Raw genomic sequence first — 27,998 nt, 5'->3', positions numbered from 1 at the left:
GTTAATAACAGCCGTGGAACAAAAAATTGTAGAGTTAAACTCTGTCGTCTGAAAGCAAACGTCCCCTTTACCATTTCCTAATTTTCGTGCTCAATTCTGCAACATCCTCATTGCGTGACTTCTGGATTTTGCCATCTCTGAGTACCTCAGTTACAGTCTGCAAGCCTTTTCTTTTTAAATGTAGAAAACCTTTGGGCGGCACTGGGCCTTCACTGCTGTGCGTGGACTTTCTCAGACTTCTTGCTGCGGTGCCGTCTCTTGCTTTGTCTTCTGAGCTCTAGAATGCAGGCTCAGGAGCTGTGGCTGCAGGAGGCTTAGCTGCCCTTCAGCATGTGGAATCTTCCCAGGCCAGGGATCAAACCAGTGTCCCCGGCACTGGCGGATGGATCCTTTACCCCTAGTCCACCAGGGGGTCCTGGCCTGCAACTCTGAATGTAAAAAACCTTACACTCTAAGTTGGTGCTGTCCCGAGGACTGTCCTACATCTGCGTACCTGGGCTCTTGAGCTTGGTAACCAGAAGCCCCGTGTGGCCACTGGGTGCTTGGAATGTGCTAGGGCAACTGAATTCTCCCACCCGACACAGCAGGGCTGGTCTCAAGAAACCAGCTGCGACCTAGGGGCTCTGCTTGAAGTAGTCTCCCAAGACCCCTATTTGTTTCATTACATGTGTTTTCCTGTTTTACGTTCAAGGAAGAATTTTCTAAAAGTTAATACAAATATCTGTCATTATTCGTGTCAATGAAGGTAGGCATGACAAAAATAAATGATGTTCCCTCATAAGCCATAGGTTAGACAAATATGCCCATCCTCCCCAAATTGTACCCATCAAAAAGTGGATGACAGAAACTAACACACTATTGTAAGTCAGCTGTCTACACTCCAACAAAAATCAATGTAAAAAAATTTTTTAATGCAGAAACACGTGGTCAAGTTGGCAAATGTCAACTTCAGCTCTGAACAAAAGTAACATGTACTAAAGGTTTACAGTTGCTGGGGGCAAGGTGTATACATCACAGCAGACACACAACTCTTGGAGGCAGGTCCTATTACCATCCCCATTTCTCAGATGAGGAAACAGAGGCCCGAGAGGTCACAGGGTATGTCCAGACCCAGGGAGCAGGTGCAGCGCAGAGCCAGGATTTGCACCGGGGCCAGTCTGGGTGGACTCCGGGAGTTGGTGATGGACAGGGCGGCCTGGCGTGCTGCGGTCCATGGGATCACAGAGTCGGACACGACTGAGCGACTGAACTGAACTGATTCTAACGGCAGCGCCTGGGCTCCTGACTGCTCTGCTGCTGTCCTGCTGAGCCACATCGGAGGTGCTCCTAGCCATTCCTTCATTCAAGCTGAAGACACAGTGAGCTCTGGCTGGCCCTGTGTACCAGGCCATGGGGCTGCAGAGGGCTCGCTGGAGCCTAGGACTGGAGGCACTCAGTCATGGGGCCTGGTCCTCCACCACCAGGCGTGCTCTGAGAGCCTTATCACCTTCACGGCAGGGAAGGGTCCCTGTGAAGATGACAGTGAGCAGAAGGATCCGCGTCAGGTGAGGGTTAGAAACACATTTCTCAGAATATTGGCTTTGACACCGAGTCTTACAGAATGAATTAAAACTGAATAGAATTAAAAGGTAAGCCCAGGGCCATTTCAAGGCCCTCCAATTTAGCCTCAGCCTCTTTGACAATTCAACCCCCCCACATCCCCAGTGGCCCACCTGGAACGTCCTGTCTCTCAGGAACACCCTGTCCCAAGTCTGCACCTGCCAAGCTTCTTCAGAGTCCTCTCCCAGGGTTCTGCCCCTCACGGCGCGCACCTCCGGCCACAAGGAGCATCATCATCTGGGGGGCGTGTTACATGCACAGCATCTCAGGCTCTCCTCCAGACCTGCTGGATGGGAATGTGCACCTTAGCGAGATGCCCTGGTGATGTCCATCCCATCAGAGTCCAAGATGCACTCACACAGCTGGCACCCCGCCCCCTGAGCTGCCTGGGAGCACCTGTGTCCCCCTGGTCTTCAGCCCATTACTTGAGGCTGCGGCCTCTGCCTCCACCCTGGATTCCTGGGGGCAGCTGTGGTGTCCTAATTCTCTTGGTTGCTCCAGGGCCCATGGGCTTCCCTGGTAGCTCAGCTGGTAAAGAATCCGCCTGCAGTGCAGGAGACCCCAGTTCGATTCCTGGGTCAGGAAGATCCCTGGAGAAGGGACAGGCTACCCACTCCCGTATTCCTGGCCTTCCCTGGTGGCTCAGCTGGTAAAGAGTCCGCATGCAATGTGGGAGACCTGGGTTCGGTCTCTGGGTCAGGAAGATCCCCTGGAGGAGGGCATGGCCACCCACTCCAGTACTATTGCCTGGAGAATCCCCATGGACAGCCTGGCAGGCTACAGTCCACGGGGTCGCGAAGAGGCACACGCTACTGAGGGACTAAGCGCGGCCCAGCTCCAGGGCCTGTAACGCTTCTGGGCAGGCGCCAGCTGAACACGTGAGTGAGCGGCTCTGAAAGAATGTGGCTGTGCTCCGAGAGGTTGGCCTGGACGCCGTCTGGAGCGCTGTCCTGGGCCTCTCTCCCTCCAGCTGCCCGTGGCCACCACCCGGGCAGGCGAGTGGGTTCCCCCGGCCCTCCGCACCTCCGCCTCTAGGCCGGAGCCCGGCCAGGGGCTCGCGAGCCTTCTGCTTTCAGCCCCCTCGCCACAGAGCCCGGCAGGAAAGCCCCAGCAAACAAGGGCGGGCCCTCGGCACTGTAGCCTCAACAAAAGCGGGGTGCTTCCTGTGGGGCGCGGCCCGAGGCCTCCCCCCGCGGGGGTCCCCGGCGCTCAGGAAGCCGGCCGCTCCCTGTCTCTGGGGTTTGTGCGGGCGCGGAGGGCACACCCTGCCCTGGGGACCGCTTCAGAGGCGGCGGCCGCTGCAAGCAGGGGGCCGCAAGCAGCAGGAGGGGCTGCGAGCCGCTTCCTGCTGCTCCTGGAGACGCTCCGTGGGCCTCGCGCCGGCCTCCAGGGAGGCGCTGCGGTCCCGGGAACCTGGACAAGGCGCATTCCCTCGTACGGATGTCTTTCTTCCGTACGTAGCTGGCGTTCTGTTTTGCTCGGAGCATTTTTGGTAGCACCCGAGGTTGGGTAACACCCAGGGCTTGGGCAACCCCGTCGTGCTCTTTTCTCCGCTTGTACATGAGTGACCACAAAGCCACTGCGGGCATCACGTGGGTCGCTCAGCGGCTCGGACGGAGACACGCCTCTGGCTTCCCTGGGACGGCGGGGCTTCGCCTTCACCCTTTCCTGTCGGTCACTGGCCGTCAGGAGGAAAGGACTGGAGGAAAGAAGGAACTGCCCACTTCCTTTAAGAAGCTGTCAAGCAAATGGCTTTTCCACTTTTAAAGCTTTCACAAGGATTTTATGCCCTCTGTGGAAAAACCAAATACCACAATACAGTTACTATCTCACGATTTGTTAATATTTTGGTAAGTTTTTCCCTAAACACCTGCAGCCCTGGAATAATGTGAGTTTGGATGGAGGGTGACGAGGGATGAGCTGGTATCCACCTTCCAGGCCCCACCTTCACTTTAGGACTCGGGGACCACACGAACCCTACAGCTGGCGCAGTTTGGAATTCTGGCCCCTACTCACAACAGGAAGGTGGGTCTTATTGTATTCATAGAGTTGAACTAAACCTACATGCAATTTTGTATGCTAGTCATTGTTTTTAAAAGAATATCAAAGTATTCCCTCATGTTAACTGTTTTTTTTTCCCCCCATTTTTCATTTGTCAGACAGGTTTAAATGAGATGATAAATTGTGGGAAGTTAGGAGATTACTAATCTGTCATAATAAGGTTTAAATGAGGTAATGTATATTCAGAGTGCTTAACCTGTAACCCTGCATATAGTAAACTTTTCATAAATAGTAGTTAGGCCATAGATTCTTGCTAAAATCTCATTTCAATGCCAGCATAATATTTCATTCTAAGGAGCACATTTAAACATCCTTTTGTTGTACTAAGCTTATTTCTAATTCTTCCCATTTAAAATTGTAGCACTGGTACAGATATCTTTGAATATAACTTTTATTCACTTTAAGGAAGCATTATCTCTTTAAAATGGATGACTACGTTGGATGATATGAGTATCTCCAAGGCTTTTTATTACATATCAGCAAATAATTTCCTGGTGATTGCACTAATTTTTTTTTTTCCAGCCTTAAGTGGGATTACCTGTCTTTCTGCATCCTCACTAGCAGTAAATTTTCATGTTTTTAAATCTGCCAATTTGTGAAAATTCAATTTCCTTGCTCTTTGATATTGCATTTTGAAAAGCTGCCAGTGAAATCGAAACATTTTTTTTCATATTCATTAACCATTTGTATGGCCTCTTCCACAGTAAAACATAATTTAGCAATCAAGTTTGCTAATAACGTTTGGGTTTTCCTTTTGTGTGTGGCGTTTCTCATGTCAAAACTCAGAAACAATCTCTTTCTACACACAGCTGGACAGGCTAAGAGTGAGACCATTTGGGATTTGATTAGAGGTGTCTTTAACTTGAAACACACACGAGTAAACATCTGGCAACTTCCCAGTCACTGTGTACACCATACAGTGGTCTGTCTTAAAATCAGCTTTCACTGGAGTATAGTTGACTTACAATGTTATGTTAGTTTCCCCCACATAGCAAAGTGAATCAGTTATACATACGCATATACCCACTCTTAGAGTTTCTTTTCCCGTGTAGATTATTACAGAGTATTGAGTGGAATTCCCTGTGCTACACAGTATGTCCTTATTAGTGATCTGTGTGTAAATGCTGCTGCTGCTGCTGCTGCTAAGTCGCTTCAGTCGTGTCTGACTCTGTGTGACCCCATGGGCGGCAGCCCACCAGGCTCCCCCATCCTTGGGATTCTCCAGGCAAGAACACTGGAGTGGGTTGCCAAATCTATCCCTCCCCTCTTCCTGCTTGGAAACTGTAGGTTTGTTTTCTGCATCCGTACAGTGGTCTAAATGCAGGTTCCATTCAGGAGCCACGGGAGAGGAAGGGGTAGGCAACGGGCAAAGAGTCCAGGGAGCCGCGTGCATCCAGCAGGTGGGTGGGTGGTCATCCTGTCCAGTAGGGGGATGGTCAGCAGACAGGTCATCCTATCTGTGTCCCAGGCGATCATCAGAGCCCATGCCAGGCGCAGACAGGCTCAGAACCCAGAGGTAACACACCAGCTCCCCCGGGGGCACCCGGGGATTGGCAGATCCCTGAGAGTGGGTGATGACAAGATGAGGCACATTGTTCGGGCGGGGGCTGCCAGTTCACACCGCCGCCTCTCACCAGCCCCTTTTCGCGGATGAGGACACCTTGGCTCAAACACGTTAAGTCGTCAAAGTTCACAGAGTAAGTGGCGGAGCAAAGATTCAACCTTGGGCCAGTCGGACCCCAAAGCAGATGCTCTCAGCTACCAAACCGCACAGCTTCCCTTAAAAACATGTCTTCAGACATGAAAATGACGAGTTTACATGCGGAGAGCCTCAAAGAAAACTTTTGAGAGCAAAGCAATTTGATTTTTTATCCTCAAATTAAAATGACCGTCTCCAGGCAAGAAGTCTCGTTTCCCTGAGAACTTGCCAAATGATGGATGGAAGCATTTCTTGGCACCTCCCCTGCCTGGGTCTTATGCTTCCGAGAGGGAAGCTGAGGTCAAGGGTCATCCTGGCTCCCAGAGAGCGACTTCCTCTTATCAGGACTCAGGTTTCTGTCCTGAAAAAGGGGCTCCAACTCTAAACCCTCCCTCGGAAAGTTGGTGACGTTGGCTGTGACAGTCCTTGGATGAAGAGAACACTCCTGGGGTGTATGGGATGGTTCCCTACACGCTGGGCATCTGTCACTCACAGCGCCTGCTGATGAGCGATGGTTGAGATCACTGCGAAAGTCATTCGCAATTACAAAGCGGGATCTGCAATGTCTTGCCAAGAATGCTGCGTATCAATCCCAGCAAAGCTTTAACCACCAGAGTAGGCATTTTCCCCACCAGCCCTTCAACCCCTACAGTGCTGGGACGGGCGATAAACGGGGTTAGCTACAATCCACCGCTTAAAAGCAATGAGTTGAGCTCTGAAGCGTGTATTTACGAAACATACATTTACAGAATTCATAGCCTGGTTTCTCATAGGGCTGACCTAATTTCTGGGAGGTACCGATCAATTATGCCATGTTGGTTCATATGATGGAGGTAATATTTCTCTCACTTCCAATACTTGGGGAGCTATGAAAATATTCATCCCTCTGAGCTACAGAAATCAGTTTTCTTATTCATGTTCTGTTAAACGTACCCAATGCTATTTGTCACGAAGGGGTTGAGAAACACATCCTTCTGTCTCTGAATCCTAATCAGGAGGGAGAGGCAAGGCGTATCGCACAGACCCCATGACTTCAGACCATGCTGTTTTTAATTTCCAACTTGTGTCTAAACTTGGGAACCAGTTTGACTGCCTGGAGTGTACAGAACGGTTAACTAGCTTTGCTTCCGCACGCAAGCTGGAGTTAACTGCTTCTGCCTGAATTAAGTAAACTCTGGCAGTGCTATCCAGACCTGGCATGACCAGATGGCAGTCACCACACCTTGCCAGCTGCCAATCAGCGTTCAACAGCTGCCCTTGACCCTGGCTTCCGATTATCTGCCGGCTATGAATAGAAGCAGAGTGTCAGAAAAGGGAGCAAAGTACTTGAAGCCAGCAATTCAGGAAATCCATCTGATGGCAAAAGGACCGGCTCAATGCACTGAGCCGGTTTCAGGAAAACGTGAGAGTGGAAAAACATAAAGTCCAATGCTCGGTCATTCCAACACCGCCAGCAAGAAACCATGGGTGCTCTTGTGAAATGAAGGACATTTCCAGGTACATATGTTGTCATTTTGAAAACATCACCTATCAGGGTTTGAAGTCCCCTGGATCTGGCAGATAGCAACTGCTAGAGTTTGTTCAGGAAATAGAGGAGCATACCCCAAATTCCGTGTCATGCTTTTCCCATGCAAAAAAATAAAATAACAGACCCCCAAACTGGCAGTGGCTCACCATTCTGTTTCACAAAATGTATCAAAACCTGTGTCAAACTTCACAGTAGAGCATAGGAGCTTTCTGTGGACCCAGAACTGGACTAGCTGATTCTAAAAGAGAGCGCTGGAAAGAGGATCTCCACGTGTTCTGGGGCTGAATATCTGTGTTTTCCAAAGATAAGAGATGAGGGTAGGGGAGCAGAAAAGGGCAGCTTTAGAAACAAGACTGACATTTCTCCTGGATGAGAGGGGAACCACGCCTTTTGAAGGAAATGGAAACACAGCCCAGCCAGAGAGGAATGAAGTGGAACAAAGAACCAGAAAATAGCTGAGTGTAAGCTCCAGAGAGGCTTTCACTAAATTGCTGCACAGCTAAGCGGCTGTGCTTACTAAAGGTTAAGGCCACACCGGGACAGTCCCGGGCGCCTCTCATCCGGGACAGCTGGACACGTCTTTCACGGCTGGCAACGGGGGCGGGGGAGTGTGGGGACAGAACCAGCAACTGTGGGCTTGGCGGGGCTCCACCGAGCCGGAGGCGGGCCAGCGGGGCGAAGCCGGCGTCCCAGAGCCCCCTCCGTCTCCCCCTGCAGAGTGGGTACCACCTGAGCCGCGGCCTGTGGGACCAGAGCAGCCATTCCAACGGCTGGGCTTGGAGGACTGTCTTTCAAAGTCAAGGACAGTGCAGAGGCCTCCCCCTGCCGTGTGAATGTTCCGGGTGGTCAAAAGACTGATACCAGCCACAAGGAATTCATAAGACTTTAAAAAGTAATTCGCATTTCGTTCCTCACCACGCTGTCCATATAGATTTGGGAACGAGGCATACTAGAGCTGTGAAACGAGCTATTTTTCCGTCTAGAGATGGATTGCAGGCCCCTGGCCACTCTGAAGCACAGACAGAACAGGAGATGACAGAACAGGAGATGATAGAATCTGACTTCGGGGCTGACGGCTTGATTAGAAACTGCATTATTTATGCCCCGCTGGGATTGCTGCGGCTTTGGAGGCTTAAAACCACCTTCTGGGGCAGCTCTTCCCCTGATTTCAGGGTCACTGACCTCCTTTTCTGGATATAGGCCTCCACGGCAGGATTTGAAAGAGAATTAATTAATCCATTCTCTTGATCGCTTTTCATTAATTACTCCATCAAACTAACCTCAACCCAAATCGAGAGGCTGCCTTCTTCCCTCCCCTCACACAGGTCTTCCTTTTCTAGACGTTTCCACACTCATTTACTCCAAGCTTCAGGTCTAGGCGCGCTCACTGAGACGCTGAGAAAAACCAGTGTTCTCTCAGCAGCGAAGGTGTCTCTCACAATCTGGTCCTCAAACAGCAAACGGGGAAACTGTGATCAACAGTAACTGCCAGAGCTTTCAGATTCTGAAGAATTTCCAGAATTGTACACATGTCTCTCAGGAAGTAGGCTTTCAAAATATTAGGAGGCTGCAGCCCCCAGACACACACACACTGATCAGGCTGGTTTTTATCAGTTCAGCTTCTCTGAGGAGAGCCCATCCAAATCCACGACCAAACTTTATTACTCTGGAAAACATTCCAATTCATGTGCAAGCTGTTGGTTAATAATGAGAATCAGAGGATGCTGGTGTCGGAAGGCGCCCTGGGGAAGCCCACGCATCAGAGTGTTTACATCAGGAATGGAGACCCGAGCTTTTAGAGCCCAGAACCCACACTCACAATGCCACTCTCGGTGGTTTCCATGAGGGTCTTAGTGGTATGAGCCTGTACCACCTTGAAAGTCTAAAATGGAGAAGTGTTGGGTACCTGGAAGCAAGTAAGGCGGGCCTTCCCTGGTGTGGCCCACCCTTTGCCTCGTTGATGGGGACTGATGGCTTGGCTGGCTGTGCTGTTCAAGGCTTTTGGCCTCTTGGTGGTTCATCACAACAGGGACCCACTATGGACTGACATCTAATTTTTCCATTTTGAGTTCCATCTCCACGTTCTACTCATTCCCAGAAACTTGGAGGTCACCTGAAATGGTGATCCCCAGCTCAGATCTCAAGAAGAAGCATCACCGACCAATTGCTTAGCTCACCTGGACGCAACTCTTTCTCTGCGAGCTGAAGGCTGACGAAAGTGAGTAGAGCTGAAACGGGTTGATTCGCAGATCAGGGTTAAGTAGAGAGTCCCGACAGGAGGAGAAAGAGAGTAGAAGACTCATCACAGGAACTGGCTCCCTTGATGGGGAGGGCTTGGTAGGAGGAGATGAAGTCCACAGGGGAGGCTGTCAGGAGGGGCTTGCATGAGCCGGAGCTGCCGTGACAGGCGGAAACCTCAGCTGTGCTTCCAAGACTTTTCAACAGAGCCAAGGCCACCCGAGTGATTGAGGACATTCTCCTTACTTAAAGGCAATTGATTACGGACTTGACTGCATCCGCAGAATGCCTCCAGCAACACCTAGACCGGCGTTTGAACGTCTAGGAGCTCTGCCTCGCCCAGGCGGTGTGGCACCGGCCGTCACCGGAGCCCTGCTCTCTGCTCCCTGCAGAGCAGTCCCGCCCAGCCGTTCCTCCGTTTGGGTTGGGCACGAAGCTGACAACAAGTGAACATGAATGAATGAGTGAGTGGAGGAGGTCGTGACGGGGATGTGCGGCATGGGCCACGGCCCCTCAGCCTATCCTGGGGGGAGGGCAAATCACAGTGCCCCCAGGACCCTCACAAAGCCCCAGGGATGGGTGTGATGGTCCAGCCTGCGGCTGGGCACGTCACCCCCAGCAGTTCTATATGAGCAAAGGAGGTGAGCTTCGCACCGGGGACCTCACTGATCGAGGAGAACTCTTAAAGGACAAACAAGTACGCCTGCGGAGAGGGTGGACACCCTTCCATGGATGGGAAGTCAGGGCAGGGGCAAGGCTCAGAGGAGGAATCGCCAAGGCTTCCCACTGCCCCCCTCTGCCCAAGCCTCTCGGGTCAGAGAGACTGAAGCCCTGAGAGCAGCAGCCGTGACCTGCTGCCCCCAAGGAAAGGAAAGTCTTAAAAGAGCTAACTCTCTGGACCGTGAGAGCATTACGATGTGTGTTGAGAACCGTGGTAGATTCACTCTGGAGCTGACGAAGCTTAAGCTGCAGGACTCCTCGCTCGCAGGGGCCGCCCACGGCTCTGAGCATCCCCCATGGGTATGGGAGGAAGCAGCAGTCCCGCAGGGCGCTGGCGTGTGGGGGTACTGCAGCGGGGGGCTCCCATCCGGGGGCGACCAGCACTATCTCCACGCCCAGTCACCTGCCCCGTAGGAACTAAGAGAAGAGCAAGGCAGACGAATTTCCCCAAGTGTTAGTGACTAGTATTCTTTCAATCCCTTACACAGTATTTGGGCTTCACTAGTGGCTCAGCTGGTAAAGAATCCACTTGCAATGTGGGAGACCTGAGTACAATCCCAGGGTTGGGAAGATCCCCTGGAGAAGGGAAAGGCTACCCACTCCATATTCTGGCCTGGAGAATTTCATCGACTGTACAGTCCTTGGGGTTGCAAAGAGTCGGACACAGCTAAGTGACTTTCACTTTCACTTTACTTTTCAGTTCAGTTCAGTCGCTCAGTCATGTCCGACTCTTTGAGACCCCATGAATCGCAGCACGCCAGGCCTCCCTGTCCATCATCATCTCCCGGAGTTTCACATCCATCGAGTCCGTGATGCCATCCAGCCACCTCATCCTCAGTCGTCCCCTTCTCCTCCTGCCCACAATCCCTCCCAGCATCAGAGTCTTTTCCAGTGAGTCAACTCTTCGCATGAGGTGGCCAAAGTATTGGAGTTTCAGCTTTAGCATCATTCCTTCCAAAGAAATCCCAGGGCTGATCTCCTTCAGAACGGACTGGTTGGATCTCCTTGCAGTCCAATGGACTCTCAAGAGTCTTCTCCAACACCACAGTTCAAAAGCATCAATTCTTTGGTGCTCAGCCTTCTTCACAGTCCAACTCTCACATCCATACATGACCATTGGAAAGACCAAAGCCTTGACTAGACGGATCTTAGTCGGCAAAGTAACGTCTCTGCTTTTGAATATGCTATCTAGGTTGGTCATAACTTTTCTTCCAAGGAGTAAGCGTCTTTCAATTTCATGGCTGCAGTCACCATCTGCAGTGATTTTGGAGCCCCCCAAAATAAAGTCTGACACTATTTCCACTGTTTCCCCATCTATTTCCCATGAAGTGATGGGACCAGATGCCATGATCTTCGTTTTCTGAATGTTGAGCTTTAAGCCAACTTTTTCACTCTCCTCTTTCACTTTCATCAAGAGGCTTTTTAGTTCTTCTTCACTTTCTGCCATAAGGGTGGTGTCATCTGCATATCTGAGGTTAATTGATGTTTCTCCCGGCAATCTTGATTCCAGCTTGTGCTTCTTCCAGCCCAGCGTTTCTCATGATGTACTCTGCATATAAGTTAAATAAGCAGGGTGACAATATACAGCCTTGACGTACTCCTTTTCCTGTTTGGAACCAGTCTGTTGTTCCATGTCCAGTTCTAACTGTTGCTTCCTGACCTGCATACAGATTTCTCAGAAGGCAGGTCAGGTGGTCTGGTATTCCCATCTCTCTCAGAATTTTCCACAGTTTATTGTGATCCACACAGTCAAAGGCTTTGGCATAGTCAATAAAGCAGAAATAGATGTTTTTCTGGAACTCTCTTGCTTTTGCCATGATCCAACAGATGTTGGCAATTTGATCTCTGGTTCCTCTGCCTTTTCTAAAACCAGCTTGAACATCAGGAAGTTCACGGTCCACATATTGCTGAAGCCTGGCTTGGAGAATTTTGAGTATTACTTTACTAGCATGTGAGATGAGTGCAATTGTGCGGTAGTTTGAGCATTCTTTTGCATTGCCTTTCTACACGATTGGAATGAAAATTGACCTTTTCCAGTCTTGTGGCCACTGCTGAGTTTTCCAAATTGGCTGGCATATTGAGTGCAGCACTTTCATAACATCATCTTTCAGGACTTGAAACAGCTCAACTGGAATTCCATCACCTCCACTAGCTTTGTTCGTAGTGATGCTTTCTAAGGCCCACTTGACTTCACATTCCAGGATGTCTGGCTCTAGATGAGTGATCACACCATCGTGATTATCTGGGTCATGAAGATCTTTTTTGCACAGTTCTTCTGTGTATTCTTGCCACCTCTTCTTAATAGCTTCTGCTTCTGTCCTTTACCGAGCCCATCTGTCCTTTACCGAGCCCATCTTTCCATGAAATGTTCCCTTGGTATCTCTAATTTTCTTGAAGAGATCTCTAGTCTTTCCCATTCTGTTCTTTTCCTCTATTTCTTTGCACTGATCGCTGAAGAAGGCTTTCTTATGTCTTCTTGCTATTCTTTGGAACTCTGCATTCAGATGCTTATATCTTTCGTTTTCTCCTTTGCTTTTCGCCTCTCTTCTTTTCACAGCTATTTGTAAGCCTTCCCCAGACAGCCATTTTGCTTTTTTGCATTTCTTTTCCATGGGGATGGTCACTTTACTTTTACATATGCAGTATTTGAGTCAGTACAGGGTAAAGACTAGATGCTAAGATTAATGTCCACCTCTTAGATTCTCTCAGGAGTGGAATTCTGACCTGCCAAGATGTTCATTTTCCCACTAAAATGAGTTATTATTATAGATCTTTAAAGGGTTTTCTTGTAATCGGGATATGATGGGTAAAAAACAGTTGGTTTGTGGGCTTAGTGTTAAAAATAAAACATGATCCTGGTTATCCTAAACATCTTTCTCCCCGTTTTAGTTCTAGATCCCACAGACTGGTTTCCAGCTAGCAAGAAAGTGAGAACGGAGTTGAGTGGGCAGAATTAAGAGAGAAAATGAGCAAAGGCAGGAACATTTAAGGCAAAGCTCAGTTGGTGCTTGTGGCTTCCAGAAAGCAGCCTAATGCTCTTCTCCACTGAATGAACTGTTCACATTTTTGCCTCCAATTACTGGAAAAATTATGGGAGAAAGTCTAGCTCCATTTATTAGAACGTGAATAGATTGCCTCCAGTAATATCAGAAGGGCCTTTGGCCCAGCTACACTGAGTGCCTTCCGGGAATTATGAAATGTGCCCGCACTTTACGATCACGATCCCCAAAGTGATCAGAATATTCGAAAAAGCATAAACTGTCTTTTTAGGTAGGAGACAACAGCAAGGAGAATTAAACTCAAGAGGCAACAGGCAATTTCCAACTATTGTTCTCCTAAACAGTCTAACACTGTAGTGTGTATTGTAAAGCTCTGTACTTGTGAAAAATAGGGGGGAAAGGGCATGATAGGTTGGAGTCAAAATACTTGCTGCCCCCAAAGATGAATCTCATTGGCTTAATTCAACAAACGTTTGCTTCTTGCTCTTGGAAAGTTTAGGTGGTCCTGTTTCATATTGCAGTTCCCCTTAAAGGACGATAGGGAACCTGTTACTTGCTCTTACTCCCTCCTGCTGGAGCAGGGGACCCAACAAAGCCTTACCTGAATTTCTTGTTTGATCTCTTGCTATTAATAATTTCTATTGATTAAGGAAGCCAAGAGCCCTGGCCGGCACACTATTATCTGACTTTTTGATGATAACTATTCTGATGGGTACGAAGTGGGATATCTTTGTGGAAAACCAAAGATTTGGAAAACAAAAGATTTGCGCTTCTCTGGTGGCTAAGGGTGCTGAGCCGCTTTTCAGGTGCTTATTGTCCACTTGTACCTATTTTTTGGAGAAACAACTATTCAGAGCCTTTGCTCATCTTTTTGTTTGTCTTCTTATTCAGTTGTAAGAGTCCCTTACATATTCTAGCTCTTAAGTCTCTTACCAAATATTTAGTTTGCAATTAAGTCCAAAAGCTTTAAATTTCAATAAGGTACAACTTATGTATCTTTTTTTCTTTTGTTGGTTGTGGTTTTGGTGTCATATCTAAGAATGCAGTGCAAAACCCAAGATCAAGAAGATTTACCCCATGAATTCCCTGGTGGCTCAGATGGTAAAGCACCTGCCTACAATGCGGGAGAGCCGGGTTCGATCCCTGGGTTGGGAAGATCCTCTGGAGAAGGAAATGGCAACCCACTCCAGTACTCTGGCCTGGAAAATCCCAGGGATGGAGGGGTGTGGTAGGCTACAGTCCATGGGGTCACAAAGAGTCGGACATGACTGAGTGACTTCGCTTTCACTTTTCTTCTGAAAGTTGTATAGCTGTGGCTTTACATTTAAGTCTCTATTTTGAGTTAATTTTTGTTTATGGTGGGAAGAAAAGATTCAGATTTGTTCTCTTCCATATGCCTATCCAGTTGACCTATAAGTTTATCCTAAGCCAGTACCACACTGTCTCAATTACTGTTGTTTATAATAAGTTTTGAAATTGAGAAGTGAGTCCTCCAACTTTGTTCTTCTTCCTAAAGATTATTTTGACTATTTAGGACTCGTGTGAATTTTAGGATCAGCTTGAAAATGTCTACAAAGAAGCCAGTTAGGGTTCTGATAGGGATTGGACTGAGTCAGAGATAAATTTGGTAAGTATTGCCTTCTTAACGACATTAAGTTTTCCAAGGGACTTCCTGGTTGTCTGGTGGTTAAGACTCTGCTTTCCAATGCAGGGACATGGGTTCGATCCCTGGTCGGGGAACTAAGACCCCACATGCTCACATGCCAAAAGGTAACTAACTCCTGCACATCTCAGTTACTCAACCCATGTGCTCTGGGACCATGCTCCACAACAAGAGACCCCCCGTGCTGCAACTGGAGAAAGCCTGGGTGCCGAAACAAATATGCTTTGAATATGTTTCGAAATGCCCTTGTTAAATGTATTCCTAAGTATTCCATTCTATTTGATGCTACTGTAAATGGCACTGTTTTTCAATTTCTTTTTCGGATTGTTCATTGCAAGTATATGTAAATACTCTTGAGCTTTGCGTCATCTTTTGACGCAAAGATCCTGTATTCTGCAACATTCCTAAACTCTTTTATTAGTTCTGACCGTGATTTAGCGGACTCTGCAGGATTTTCTATGTACAAGATGTCATCTGCAAATAATTTTATTTATTTATTCACAATATGTCTTTTATTTCATGTTCTCATTCCTATTATTCCTGACTTTTCTTGCCTCTGATATTTTTCACTGGGCTTATCATTACCAGACACACTGTTTGTTTACCTGTTTATAACTGCCCTTTCTGGCATATGAGCTCTCAGAAAGCAGGTGCTTCCTCTTTTCTGTTCACTGCCTTCCCAGATCTTCTAGAACAGAGCCTGGCACATAGTAGGTCCTGAACAAATGTTACCTTCTCTGTTAGCTTTCAGGGTGAGTCCTCCAAAGGGACCTGACATCCTGACCTCAGCCTGTTCTCAAGGCCCAGAGCTCCCTGGAGTTAAGGCCACAGCTGAATGGGAGCAGGTCAGGGCAGCTGGGGCCACTGTTCCAGGATGGGCACCCTTTCCGGGGTCAGTACGGGCAGTGCCAAACAGCAAAGTTCCTTTCCTTCTGTAACTATTCCTAGCAAATCAACTTGCATCTCAAGCTCCAAGATGGGGGTCTATGAGATCCTTGACTGCCTGCCTGCCTCTAGGGACCGTGTCACTGACAACCGAGGGCACAGGGACCTCTTGTGGCTGCAGAGCAGTGCCAGGAGCTTGAGGGGCCTTTTGAATGCCACCCGTGGATGTAGAGTCTCCAGGATGAAGGCTCATTCAAGAGTTGCTACAGCCGCTGCACTCGACAAATTCCACATGTATCTGAACGCATGTCTCCCTATCACATTTCCTGCCAATAACCTCTTGCTGGCCAGTGTTTCTGTAGCTTCTCTGGAACTATCCTTTATTAGGATTAACAAAAGATGAGCAATCAGAGCCATGGAGAGTTGAGAGGAGCAGGTTTCTGTAAAAAGAGGAAGCGCTAGTCTGGAGCCAAGAGTGAGTGCTTTGGGCTCCAGGATGCCAAGTGAGACCTCAGATCCAGGCAGGCAGCCAGCAGTGACCCAAGCACCCCAAGAAGATGGGCTGGGGGTGAAGCTGTATCCCTCCCCCCACCCAAGTCAGGGCAACAGAGGGAGAAGGGGTGATAGCGGGCCTTTGGACTCTGCTTCATTTATTAAAGGAAAATAAGTCATTTCAGGCAACATGACAAAGTGAAGTCAAGATTATGAGGCAAAACCAAGACGTTTGCAGACACTTAAAGTGTATAAAGAATTATTCTCTTGGAGGTCTTCCCAGGAGGTCCAGTGGCTAAGACTCTGCTCTCCTAACACAAGCACCTGGGATCGATCCCTATTGAGGGAACTAGATTCCACCCGCTGCAACTAAGACCCAGCACAGCCAAATATTTAAAAAAAAAAAAAAAATCTCCAAAGGTTGTCCCTAGGCATTGGCTTTATCTGACCTAGAATAAGTTCAGGAAAAGTAAGTGCAATTTGCCATGTCAAATGTAAGGAAAAAAAAGGAAAGGGAAACCCCTAAGAGTTCCTAAGGAAGTGGAGGAAGACAAGGAATGATTGGATCCAGATGATAAGATCTTTCATAAGGCAGTTTTTACATGTTGATGGGTTTTGTCTATTTTAGCCACACTTTGGCAAAGGGAAGCCTGGCGTGCCGCAGTCATGGGGTCTCAATGAGTCGGACAAGACTGAGTGACTGAACTGAACTGAGAAATTTGTATGCAGGTCAAGAAGCAACAGTTAGAAATGGACGTGGAACCACAGACTGGCTCCAAATTGGGAAAGGAGTACATCAAGGCTGTATATTGTCACCCTGCTTATTTAACTTCTATGCAGAGTACATCATGAGAAACGCTGGACTGGATGAAGCACAAGCTGGAATCAAGATTGCTGGGAGAAATATCAATAATCTCAGATACTCAGATGACACCACCCTTATGGCAGAAAGCAAAGAAGAACTAAAGAGCCTCTTGGTGAAAGTGGAAGAGGAGAGTGAAAAAGTTGGCTTAAAGCTCAACATTCAGAAAACTAAGATTATGGCATCTGGTCCCATCACTTCATGGCAAATAGATGGGGAAACAATGACAGACTTTATTTTCTTGGGCTCCAAAACCACTGCAGATGGTAACTGCAGCCATGAAATTAAAAGACATTTGCTCCTTGGAAGAGAAACTATGACCAACCTAGATAGCGTATTAAAAAGCAGAGACATTGCTTTGCCAACAAAACTCCATCTAGTCAAAGCCCCACAGTTGTGTATGGATGTGAGAGTTGGACTAGAAAGAAAGCTGAGCGCCGAAGATTTGATGCTTCTGAACTGTGGTGTTGGAGGAGACTTGAGAGTTCCTTGGACTGCAAGGAGATCCAACTAGTCCATACTAAAGGAAATCAATCCTGAATATTCATTGGAATAACTGATGCTAAAGCTGAAACTCCAATACTTTGGCCACCTGATGTGAAGAACCAACTCATTGGAGAAGACCCTGAGGCTGGGAAAGATTGAAAGCGGGAAGAGAAGGGGACGGCAGAGGATGAGATGGTTTGATGGCATCACCAACTCAATGGACATGAGTCTGAATAAGCTCTGGGAGTTGGTGATGGACAGGGAGGCCTGATGCGCTGCAGTTCATGGGGTTGCAAAGAGTCAGACACAACTGAGCCACTGAACTGAACAAGCAATTGAATTATAAAGTACAATGGGATTTCAAAATCTCAAAAATGAAAATTCCTTGTAAGCTATTACGTTTAAAATGTCAGGCTTAAATTTTGCATTGAAGAGAAGAGTCCTAAAAACAATAATTAATGCATGGAATTCTTGATAGAACTCATGTACTATGCATTTGGTTCTTCAGCAACTCTCAGAGGCGGCTACGACTATTAACCCATTTTCCAGAAGAGCGATTTGAGGCGAGGGATGTTATGAGCAAATTTTCCAAGGCTTTATAATCAGTCACACTTCCCTGGTGGCTCGGACAGTAAAGAATCTGCCTACAATGTGGGATCTGTAGCAAATGCAGTTTCAATCCCTGGGTCGGGAAGATCCCCTGGAGAAGGAAATGCCAGCCCACTCCAGAATTCTGCTTGGGAAATCCCATGGACAGAGAAGACTAGGGTAAGTTCATGGGGTCACAAAGAGTCTGACACAACTGAGCAACTAACACTTAGAATCAGTCTGGCAGGGCCTAAATTTGGGCTTAGTCATCTAATTTCAGAGTCTGGGTGATCGCTACAATTATTTTCTATGCCCTTATAATTTACAATAAGGATTCTCCTCTGTCTAAAAACTCTTGGTGTGTTCAGTTCAGTTCAGTCGCTCAGTTGTGTCCGACTCTGTGACCCCATGAACCACAGCACCCCAGGCCTCCCTGTCCATCACCAACTCCTGGAGTTTACTCAAACTCATGTCCATTGAGTCAGTAATGCCATCCAACCATCTCATCCTCTGTCGTCCCCTTCTCCTCCTACCTTCTATTTTTCCCAACATCAGGGTCTTTTCAAATGAGTCAGCTCTTTGCATCAGGTGGCCAAAGTATTGGAGTTTCAGCTTCAACATCAGTCCTTCCAGTGAACACCCAGGACTAATCTCCTTTAGAATGGACTGGTTGGATTTCCTTGCAGTCCAAGGGACTCTCAAGAGTCTTCTCCAAAACCACAGTTCAAAGCATCAATTCTTCAGTGGCTCAGCTTTCTTTATGGCCCAACTCTCATGACCACTGGAAAAACCATAGCCTTGACACGACGGACCTTTGTTGGCAAAGTAGTGTCTCTGCTTTTTAATATGCTGTCTAAGTTGGTCGTAACTTTCCTTCCAAGGAGTAAGCGTCTTTTAATTTAATGGCTGCAGTCACCATCTGCAGTGGTGTGTAAATGATCTTTTATCTGTTTTCAGATAGAGAAGTGTCAACCAGACAAATGTTTCTGCTTGTGGGCTACCGAGAATTTAGCCACAGGATACACTTGTACATAAACCAATCACCAGTGTGTACGCCAAAGACATTCTTTATAGGATTATTTTCTTTTTAGTAATAGCCAAAGTCTCAAGAGAACCTAGCTATCCAATAATAAGTAGTTAAGTAAATTATCCATTAAAATGGAATATTTGCCAGTCACTAAAAAGAACAAGCAATACTGACTTATGCTGATGTAGAAATTTTAAAAGATGTAAAAAAGTGTATTTATATTAATAAAGAATGTGCATGTAATTTTCTGAAAGGACACAGAACACAACTGTGGTTAACACTGGGGCTAAGATGATGAAGAAAACACAGAATGTGAGGACACTTAACACTGTTGAATTGAACACTTAAAAGTAAAGATAGTAAATTGTATGTTGTGAATTTTTTACCACAATAAAAAAAGATAACAACGAAGAGACATTTACTTCTCACTTCAGATCTTTCTACTCTTTGATATTCATATTACTTTTATTTGCATTATTGCTGCTAAGTCACTTCAGTTGTGTCTGACTCTGTGTGACCCCATAGAAGGCAGCACACCAGGCTCCGCCGTCCCTGGGATTCTCCAGGCAAGAACACTGGAGTGGGTTGCCATTTCCTTTTCCAATGCATGAAAGTGAAAAGTGAAAGCGAAGTCGCTCAGTCGTGTCCAACCCTCATCGACCCCATGGAGTGCAGCCCACTAGGCTCCTCCGCCCATGGGATTTTCCAGGCAAGAGTGCTCGAGTGGGGTGCCATTGCCTTCTCCGATTTGCATTATTAGGCCAGTAAAAAATTAAGGAAATGCATAAAAGACAACTGTGAGTAGTCAGAGGGACTAAAAATCACCATCCAGCTGCTGTATTTTATTAACGTCCCATATGAAGAGCTCCCAGGCAGCTCAGTGGTAAAGAACCTGCCTGCCAATGCAGGAGACGAGGGTTCAGAGTTCAGTCCCTATGTTGGGAAGATCCCCTGGAGGAGGAAATGGCAACCCCCTCCAGTACTCCTGCCTAGAGAATCCCATGGACAGAGGAGCCTGGTGGGCTGCAGTCCACGGGGTCGCAAGCAGGCAGACACGCCTGGGGGACTGGGCACACACAGGCGAAGCGCTCTGAGTCAACAGCACCTAAACATGTATGTGTGATTTCAAGCGACTATGTGGCCATCTTAAATTTCTTAAATAAACCTCCCAGCTCCCTGAGAACATCATGTCCCATCAAGAGAAGAGGGTTTTATTGAATGTGGTCTGTGCGAAACAACAGCAGACTCAGCCTCCACCTGACTTATTTTCCTGGAATTTATTTCAGATTATCTTGTTTTGAAGAACAGGTAGTTCCTCTGCAAGTTCAGACTGTCCTTCTGAGGACGCATTATCCCATGTCCTCTGTGCTCCTGACCATGCAATTTCTTCATCCCCTTTTATGGGTTTTGTTTTGTCTCTGCTTTCGAAAAATGAGCCAGAATATAAAAATGCACAGAGAGGATGCGGAACACTGTAAATTACGTGTCAAGGGGAAAGACAAAACATCTCTGTGAGAGGCAAGCATCTCTCGGAGAACATTGCTGTTTACTAGTTTGACTTGGATGGTTCCTAGCTCTATATGAAAATACTGACTGAGCCTGAATCTCTGAGACTCTGTCTTTGCCTTCCAGGTTTTAAGATGCTGAGTCGAGGCGTCTCAGCTTCTGGAGGAGACTATGGAGATCCTCTGGTTTCCAGTCCCTGCAGGGGCCAAAAGGTAAGGAAAGAGCTACAGCGGCCAGCGAGGGATGGGGAAGCCTGCAGACCACAGCCCCGTCTAAAGAGAGCTGCTGCTGCTGCTGCTGCTGCTGCTGCTGCTGCTGCTGCTGCTGCTGCTGCTGCTGCTGAGTCGCTCCAGTCGTGTCTGACTCTGTGCGACCCCAAAGATGGCAGCCCCCCAGGCTCCCCCGTCCCTGGGATTCTCCAGGCAAGAACACTGGAGTGGGTTGCCATTTCCTTCTCCAATGCGTGAAAAGTGAAAGTCAGGTCGCTCAGTCGTGTCTGACACTTAGCGACCCCATGGACTGCAGCCCACCAGGCTCCTCCATCCATGGGATTTTCCAGGCAAGAGCGCTGGAGTGGGGTGCCATTGCCTTTTCCGCTAAAGAGAGCACCATCCCTCAATGCCAGCCCGCGGTTCCCTAGGGAACCCAGCAGGGTGAGAGCGTCTCTACCAGTTATTCAAGAGAAGCTGGAAATCTAGACTTGATGTAAATGATTCCAATTTTTTAATGTTGGCAATTAATTTAAAAAAATGTGAAAGTGAGGGCCAAACAAAACATGTCTCTTGGCTGAACTGAGACGTGACCTCAGATTGAATCCAGCTCTCTTCGTTTTACGAAAGAGGCCTGGAGGGGGGTGAAGTCGGCTGCCTGGAGTTGACTGTGGGCTGGTCTGGGGACGGAGCTGGGGCCAGATAGCTGTGCCTTCCCATCCTCTGCTGTTTCTTCCACTTTTCCGTCCCACCAGTAGCAGCAGACTACTTAGATAAGCACGTGACGAGTCTCCACCCAGGCACACGTGTCATTAAGACTTCTGCCTAATGGACTGGACCTTGACCACAAACAGGAGATCCAACGACGAACTAAACCCGCTCTCCACTTAATCCTGGCTGGAGTCTAGCTCCCGGCATTTTGGGGTGAATATGGGGAAGAGAAAGGAAAGGGTGAAAAATTTCACCCTCAGAGAGTCTGTGGGAGGAATGGGAAAGTCTGCATTTTCTGGCAAAAATTATTTTGAATTACTAATTATAAACGTGGGCTGGCTTGGAAAAATCTTTTACTCGGCTTCCCGGAAAGTAGTTACAGGGTCTCCATTCCTGGCTCCGTGGCCACTTTGCAGCACGGGGCTTTGCCAAGAACTTATGTTTCCCATGTCACAAGAGGAGATGAACCTGCTGGCTAAGAGCGTGGACTCTGGAGCCAGATGGCCTGGGCTCAATTCCACATCCTGCGACTCACCAGCCGCGTGATCTTGCACAGAGCACGGGATTTGGCTGTGCCTGCATCTTCTCACCCATAAAACGGGAACACAGTCCGCACCTCTCTTCTAAGAGAGTCGCAAGGATTCAATGTGTGGATACGCAGAAGGCACGAGCTTCCCCGGTGGCTCAGCGATAAAGAATCTGCCCGCAATGCAGTTGACACAGGAGACCCCTGTTGGATCCCCGGGTCAGGTAGATCCCCTGGAGGAGGAAACGGCAGCCCATTCCAGTATTCTTGCCTGGAGAATCCCAGGGACAGGGGAGCCTGGCAGGCTGCAGTCCCAAGGGTCACACAGATTCAGACATGACTGAGTAATTCAGCACGCACACAGGCATAAAGGCACAGGGCAAGTGCTGTGTATGTTGGCTGCATTGTGGAAACACCTGGACACTTGGGTCTCACCCCCAGAGATTCTGGTTTAACTGATCTGAGGTGTGCCCGAGCATCTGAGCTTGTCGAGTCTACCCAGGTGACTCCAACATGTAGCCGAGATGCAGAACCTAGGATATCAGTGCTTATTAAGTAAACAATGGTCCTCTCAGTGATTAATCTGGGGGCTGTTGAAACAATAGAATTTTATCGTAAGTCCAAAGTCAAGTGTCGGCAAAACCACTCTCTCTCTGGAATGTCTTCCCTGCCTAGTCCCAGTGATGGTGGTTGCCTTTGATCCTTACCATTCCTTGGCTTGCAGTTACATCTCTAAGGGATTGATTTTTAAAGACACTAAAATCATCTCCTTCATTCAAGCCCCATATTTTGTAACCTCTTTACGAAGTTCCCCAGTCATGAAATTAAAAGATGCTTACTCCTTGGAAGAAAAGCTATGACCAACCTAGACAGCATATTAAAAAGCAGAGACGTTACTTTGCCAACAAAAGCCCATCTAGTCAAGGCTATGGTTTTGCCAGTAGTCATGTATGGATGTGAGAGCTGGACTATAAAGAAGGCTGAGCATCGAAGAATTGATGGTTTTGAACTGTTGTGCTGGAAAAGACCCTTGAGAGTCCCTTGGACAGCAAGGAGATCCAACCAGTCCATCCTAAATGAAATCAGTCCTGAATATTTATCAGAAGGACTGATGCTGAAGCTGAAAGTCCAATGCTTTGGCCACCTGATGCGAAAAACTGACTCACTGGAAGAGACCCTGATGCTGGGAAAGATTGGAGGTGAGAGGAGAAGGGGACGACAGAGGATGACATGGTTGGATGGCATGACCGACTCGATGGACATGAGTTTGAGTGAACTCTGGGAGTTGGTGATGGACAGAGAAGCCTGGCATGCTGCAGTCCATGGGGTCGCAAAGAGTTGGACACGACTGAGTTACTGAACTGAACTGAACTGACCTGCAAAGTTCCCCAGGTGGTCATCTCTCAGTGGCATTCAGCGTGGAAGGTCACAAGGGCTGGAGCCTGCCCTTCTCTACACCGCTTTCCCACCTCTGCCCTGGCTTCAGGGTACTCAGGCAGCCCTGGAGGTCCTGATCCAGCTGCGTGGTGGGAGATACCCCAGCATGAACTCTAAGGTGAATAGGCATGCATTTTTTAAACTTTTCTCTATTTTTAAACATTTATCTTTATTTGTTTCTTTTTGGCAACACCATGCAGCTTTCAGGATCTTAGTTCCCTGACCAGGGATTGAATCTGGGCTCTCAGGGAAAGCACAGAATCCTAACCACTGGACCACCAGAGAATTCCCTAGGCATGCAGTCTTTTTTTTTTTTCAATAGTTGATTTAATTAATTAATTTATTTGGCTGCACATGTCTCAGTTGCAGCATGTGGGATCCTTTAGTTCCCAGACCAGGGACCAAACCCGGGACCCCCACATTGGGAGCTCGGCATCTTAGCCACTGGACCACCAGGGAATTCCCTAGGCACGCATTCTCACAAGAGGGATCTGTAAATCCGAGTAGTCTTCAGTGAGTGGAAGAAACCTTTGGGGGTGTGCACTGGAGACTCGGGTCTTCTCCCACATCCCTTACTTTTACCAGTTCCAACAACCCAGGCCGATAGATCCGGGTCTCTAACATGACTCTCCTGTATTAGAGATGGCGCCTCTGGAATTCCCATCTGAGATGCTGACAGATTGACTCAGAAGTCCTGCTGATACAGTGAACTGATTGAGTGACATCTTAAACAGGCAGTATGCTCTCTAAAAGGGAATCAGGATGACGTCGCTCCATCAGGGAGGCGTGTCTGTCGGTTAAAGGTCCCAGTGTCTTTGCTGTTTTCGTGAGCAGAAGCTCTAATGCCACTAGGTTGGGGTGGGGGCGGAGGGGGAAGGGGAAGATTTTCGCATGATAGAATGTCTGCCCTGAAACGGGAAATTTGGGGGGAAGCTTTTACATCAACTGAAACCTCGATGAGGGGGTGGCAGCATCGGTGGTTTGAAGCTCGGATTCGCCGAGTTCCTCTGCAAGTGCCTCTGGTGCTTTTTGTAAGCCGCCCGTTTTGTAAGCCCGTTTTGTAAGCCGCCGTGTTTTCCCAGGGCTTGCTGCCTTATTCGCAAGCACTCTGCTGCACACGTGTGTTCTCACGATAGGAATGTGAATCTGGAAACCTCTTTGGAGATTCCAGAATCAGCCACTAAAAAAAGAGGAAGTTCTTCAACCAGAGGGAGATTCCTTTTCTCACATTTCCAGACAGGAGCGTCGTGACTGTCTCTGAACTCAAGCCACCATACTGTTGGGCTCAGGCTAGAGTGGCCTAGACCACTGGCCACACCCAAACCTTGCCTCTGTCCTTGGCTGTCAAGGCTTCTGGGATTCAGGGAAAATAATGACGACGATAATAAGAGTCAATACTTGCATTGTTGTGGTGGTTTTGGTCCCTCAGTCTTGTCCGTCTCTTTGCAACCCCATGGACTGGAGCCCACCAGGCTCCTCTGTCCATGGGATTCTCCAGGCAAGAACACTGGAGTGGATAGCCACTTCTGTCTGTCTTCAGGGATCTTCCCAACCCAGGGATCAAACCCCAGTCACCTGCATTGGCGGGCAGATTCTCTACTGCTGAGCCACCCGGGAAGCCCAGTACTTGCAGGGTGTCGACTATCCCAAGCCCACTCCGAAAACTAAAAGATCAGTCCTTCCAACGGCCCTATGAAGTAAGTAACCCTGTTTGTCAAACGAGGAGACTGAGACACAGAGAGGGTAAATGCCCCACCCAAGTTCCGCAGCTAGGAGGGCAGACCTTGGACTAGGATCCGGCCCTTCCGGTTTCAGACACCCTGCCTTCCCAGAGAGTGTGCAGCCTTTATTAGATTGCGTGGTCAGGGACACTGTTCCAAAAGCCTGTGTCCTCTCTGTAAGCCCCTAACAAGTACCCTCTGCCACCTGCCTTTCTGCTCTTCCATGGGTGTGGACATATAAACTGTTTCCCAAGAGATCCCTCAACTGCCCTGATTTCCCTGCCCCCTTATACTTGTAAGGTTCCCCGGTGGCTCAGACGCTAAAGAGTCTGCCTGTAGGGTGGGAGACCTGGGTTCAATCCCTGGGTCAGAAAGATCCCCTGGAGAAGGGAACGGCAGCCCACTCTGGTATTCTTGCCTGGAAAATCCCATGGACAGAGGAGCCTGGTGGGCTACAGTCCATGGGGTCACAAAGAGTTGGACACGACTGAGCGACTTCACTTTCTTTCTTCTTAACTCATAGGTCCTCTTTCTCTCCTGCTCTAGAGACCTAGACATCCCATCCCACAGCAAACACTCTGTCTGAGTCTCTTCCTACATTATCTTTTTGGAGCAGCGTCATTTCTCAATTACTTTGTTATTATATTGTTATCCTGCAAACAAGCTGGAATCAAGATTGCCGGGAGAAATATCAATAACCTCAGATACGCAGACGGCATATGCAGACACCCTAAAGAGCAGAAAGTGAAGAGGAGCTAGAGAGTCTCTTGATGAAACTTAAAGAGAAGAGAGAAAAAGCTGGCTTAAAACTCAGCATTCAAAAAACTAAGATCATGGCATGCAGTCCCATCACTTTATGGCAAATAGATGGGGAAAAAATGGAGACAGTGACAGACTTTATTTTCCTGGGCCCCAAAATCACTTGACTGAAGCCATGAAATTAAAGGATGCATGCTCTTTGGAAGAAAACCTAGGACAAACCTAGACAGTGTATTAAAAAGCAGGGATATCACTTTGCTGACAAAGGTCAGTATAGTCAAAGCTATGGTTTTTCCAGTAGTCGTGTATGGATGTGAGAGCTGGAACATAAGGAAGACTGAGCACTGAAGAATTGGTGTTTTCAAACTGTGGCACTGAAAACTCTCGAGAGTCCCTGGGACTGCAAGGAGATACAACCAGTCCATCCTAAAGGAATCAACCCTGAACATTCATTGGAAGGACTGATGCTGAAGCTGAAGCTCCAATACTTTGAACACCTGATGCAAAGAACCAACTCATTAGAGAAGATCCTGATGCTGGGAAGATTGAAGGCAGAAGGGAATGACAGAGGATGAGACGATTGGATGGCATCATCGACTCAGTGGACATGAGTTTGAGCAAACTCCTGGAGATAGTGAAGGACAGAGAAGCCTGGCGTGCTGCAGTCTGTGGAGTTGCAAAGAGCTGGACACGACTAAGCGACTGAACAACAACTCCTTCCCGAATGCCCACAAAGCATCTCAAAAAGTACACAGCCAGGATGTCTGGGTTTGAATCCTGGATCTATACTTTTCCTCTGTGTGACCTTGGGCAAGTGTCTTAATCTCTCTGTGCCATCTGTAACTTGAAGACAACAAGAGTCCTCATCCAATCAGATTGCGATAAAAAACATGAAATAACCCATGGACACACTTAGGATAGTGCCAGGCACATAGTAAGTGCTTTAAAGGCCATTATATTGTTTTTATCTCCTCTGTTGGAGACACATTTTTGGCCCCATCACTCTGTACAGTTACCATCCCCTTTTTAAGTTTAACTTCATTTTAAATTGGAGGCTAATTACTTTACAGTATTGTCCTGGTTTCTGCCATACATCACCGTGAACCAGCCACAGGTATACACATGGCCCCTCCCTCTTGAACGCCCCTCCCAGCGCCCTCCCCACCCCAGCCCTCCAGGTTGTCACAGAGCCCCAGATCTGGGTTCCCTGCGTCAGACAGCAAATTCCCACGGGCTATTTACATATGGCAATATATATGTTTCCGTGCGCCTCTCTCAAATCATCGCGCCTTCTGTCTCCCCAGCTGTGTCCAGAGTCTGTTCTCTACGTCTGCCTCTCCACCGCTGCCCCGCAGGTAGGTTCATCAGTACCATCTTCCTAGATTCCGTATTTGTGCATTAGTATATGATATTTGTCTTTCTCTTTCTGACTGACTTCACTCTCTGTAATAGGCTCTAGGTTTGCCTACCTCCTGCCTGTGTAGAACAGTAATCACTGAAGAACACTGATTAGTTGTTACTAGCCAGTTTACCTTATTCAAAGCCTCTGTTATTTGATTGCACACTAAACTAGTGAATTAGTTGGAGAAGGCAATGGCACCAGTACTCTTGCCTGGAAAATCCCCTGGACGGAGGAGCCTGGTAGGCTGCAGTCCATGGGGTCGCTAAGAGTCGGACACGACTGAGCGACTTCACTTTCACTTCCCTTCGTCTACTTCACCAGAACTGACTCAAATTCATTCCTTGTCTTCGAGCCCAGTGACCTAAAGGTTACCCTCCAACTCAGAACCCTTCAACAAGCGAGCAGCTCATCTAACCAATAAGGCACGCTGGTGTTTGGGGCCCGGCGTCCCTCCCTCCAGCTGGGACGCTTCCTCCCGCCTTCGCTGCCTGATCGACCCTTTCCGGCCATGGTCCATGCACCTCCTGCTACGGGAAGCTTTCTGAGACCGCACCCTCAGTCCCCTCTTCCTTCCCAAGACCCCTTGTCCTGCTGCCCTCCGCCTCTTCTTGGGCGCAGCCCTCCACGGCACGCTTCCTTCCCTCACCAATCACCCACTCTGCTTCTGCTCCTCTCCCTACAGTTACTTCTACAGCTGGGGCCTGTCGTGGGTTCCCTCAGGGCTGAATGCTGAAGTCCCCTCAAAAACTGCTGAGTCATGATCCACACTTGCCGAGATGCAAACCTAGGAAGTCTGGCCCCAGAGCCCAGGCGCTTAATGAGTGTAGCCTCCTCGCAGGTCTATTTTGAATGAATGGGTTGAAGTGCAGAAAAAAATAAA

At 48.1% G+C, this 27,998-nt stretch overlaps 2 long non-coding RNA genes across 2 annotated transcripts; one reads left to right on the top strand and one right to left on the bottom strand.

Annotated features, from left to right (window-relative positions):
* Nucleotides 1–890: 890 nt before the first annotated feature.
* On the bottom strand, nucleotides 891–3,177 carry LOC138428342 (uncharacterized). Its single transcript, XR_011252391.1, has 3 exons — nucleotides 2,623–3,177; nucleotides 1,713–1,882; nucleotides 891–1,507 (listed from the first exon to the last, which is right to left on the bottom strand). It is a non-coding gene; the product is annotated as an uncharacterized lncRNA (long non-coding RNA).
* On the top strand, nucleotides 2,867–27,998 carry LOC138428349 (uncharacterized). Its single transcript, XR_011252392.1, has 3 exons — nucleotides 2,867–3,624; nucleotides 20,480–20,565; nucleotides 27,021–27,998. It is a non-coding gene; the product is annotated as an uncharacterized lncRNA (long non-coding RNA).

The sequence above is a fragment of the Ovis canadensis genome, chromosome 1, assembly GCF_042477335.2.
Source record: "Ovis canadensis isolate MfBH-ARS-UI-01 breed Bighorn chromosome 1, ARS-UI_OviCan_v2, whole genome shotgun sequence".
Taxonomy (NCBI): Eukaryota; Metazoa; Chordata; class Mammalia; order Artiodactyla; family Bovidae; genus Ovis; species Ovis canadensis.
This window is presented reverse-complemented; position numbering and strand designations above follow the sequence as displayed.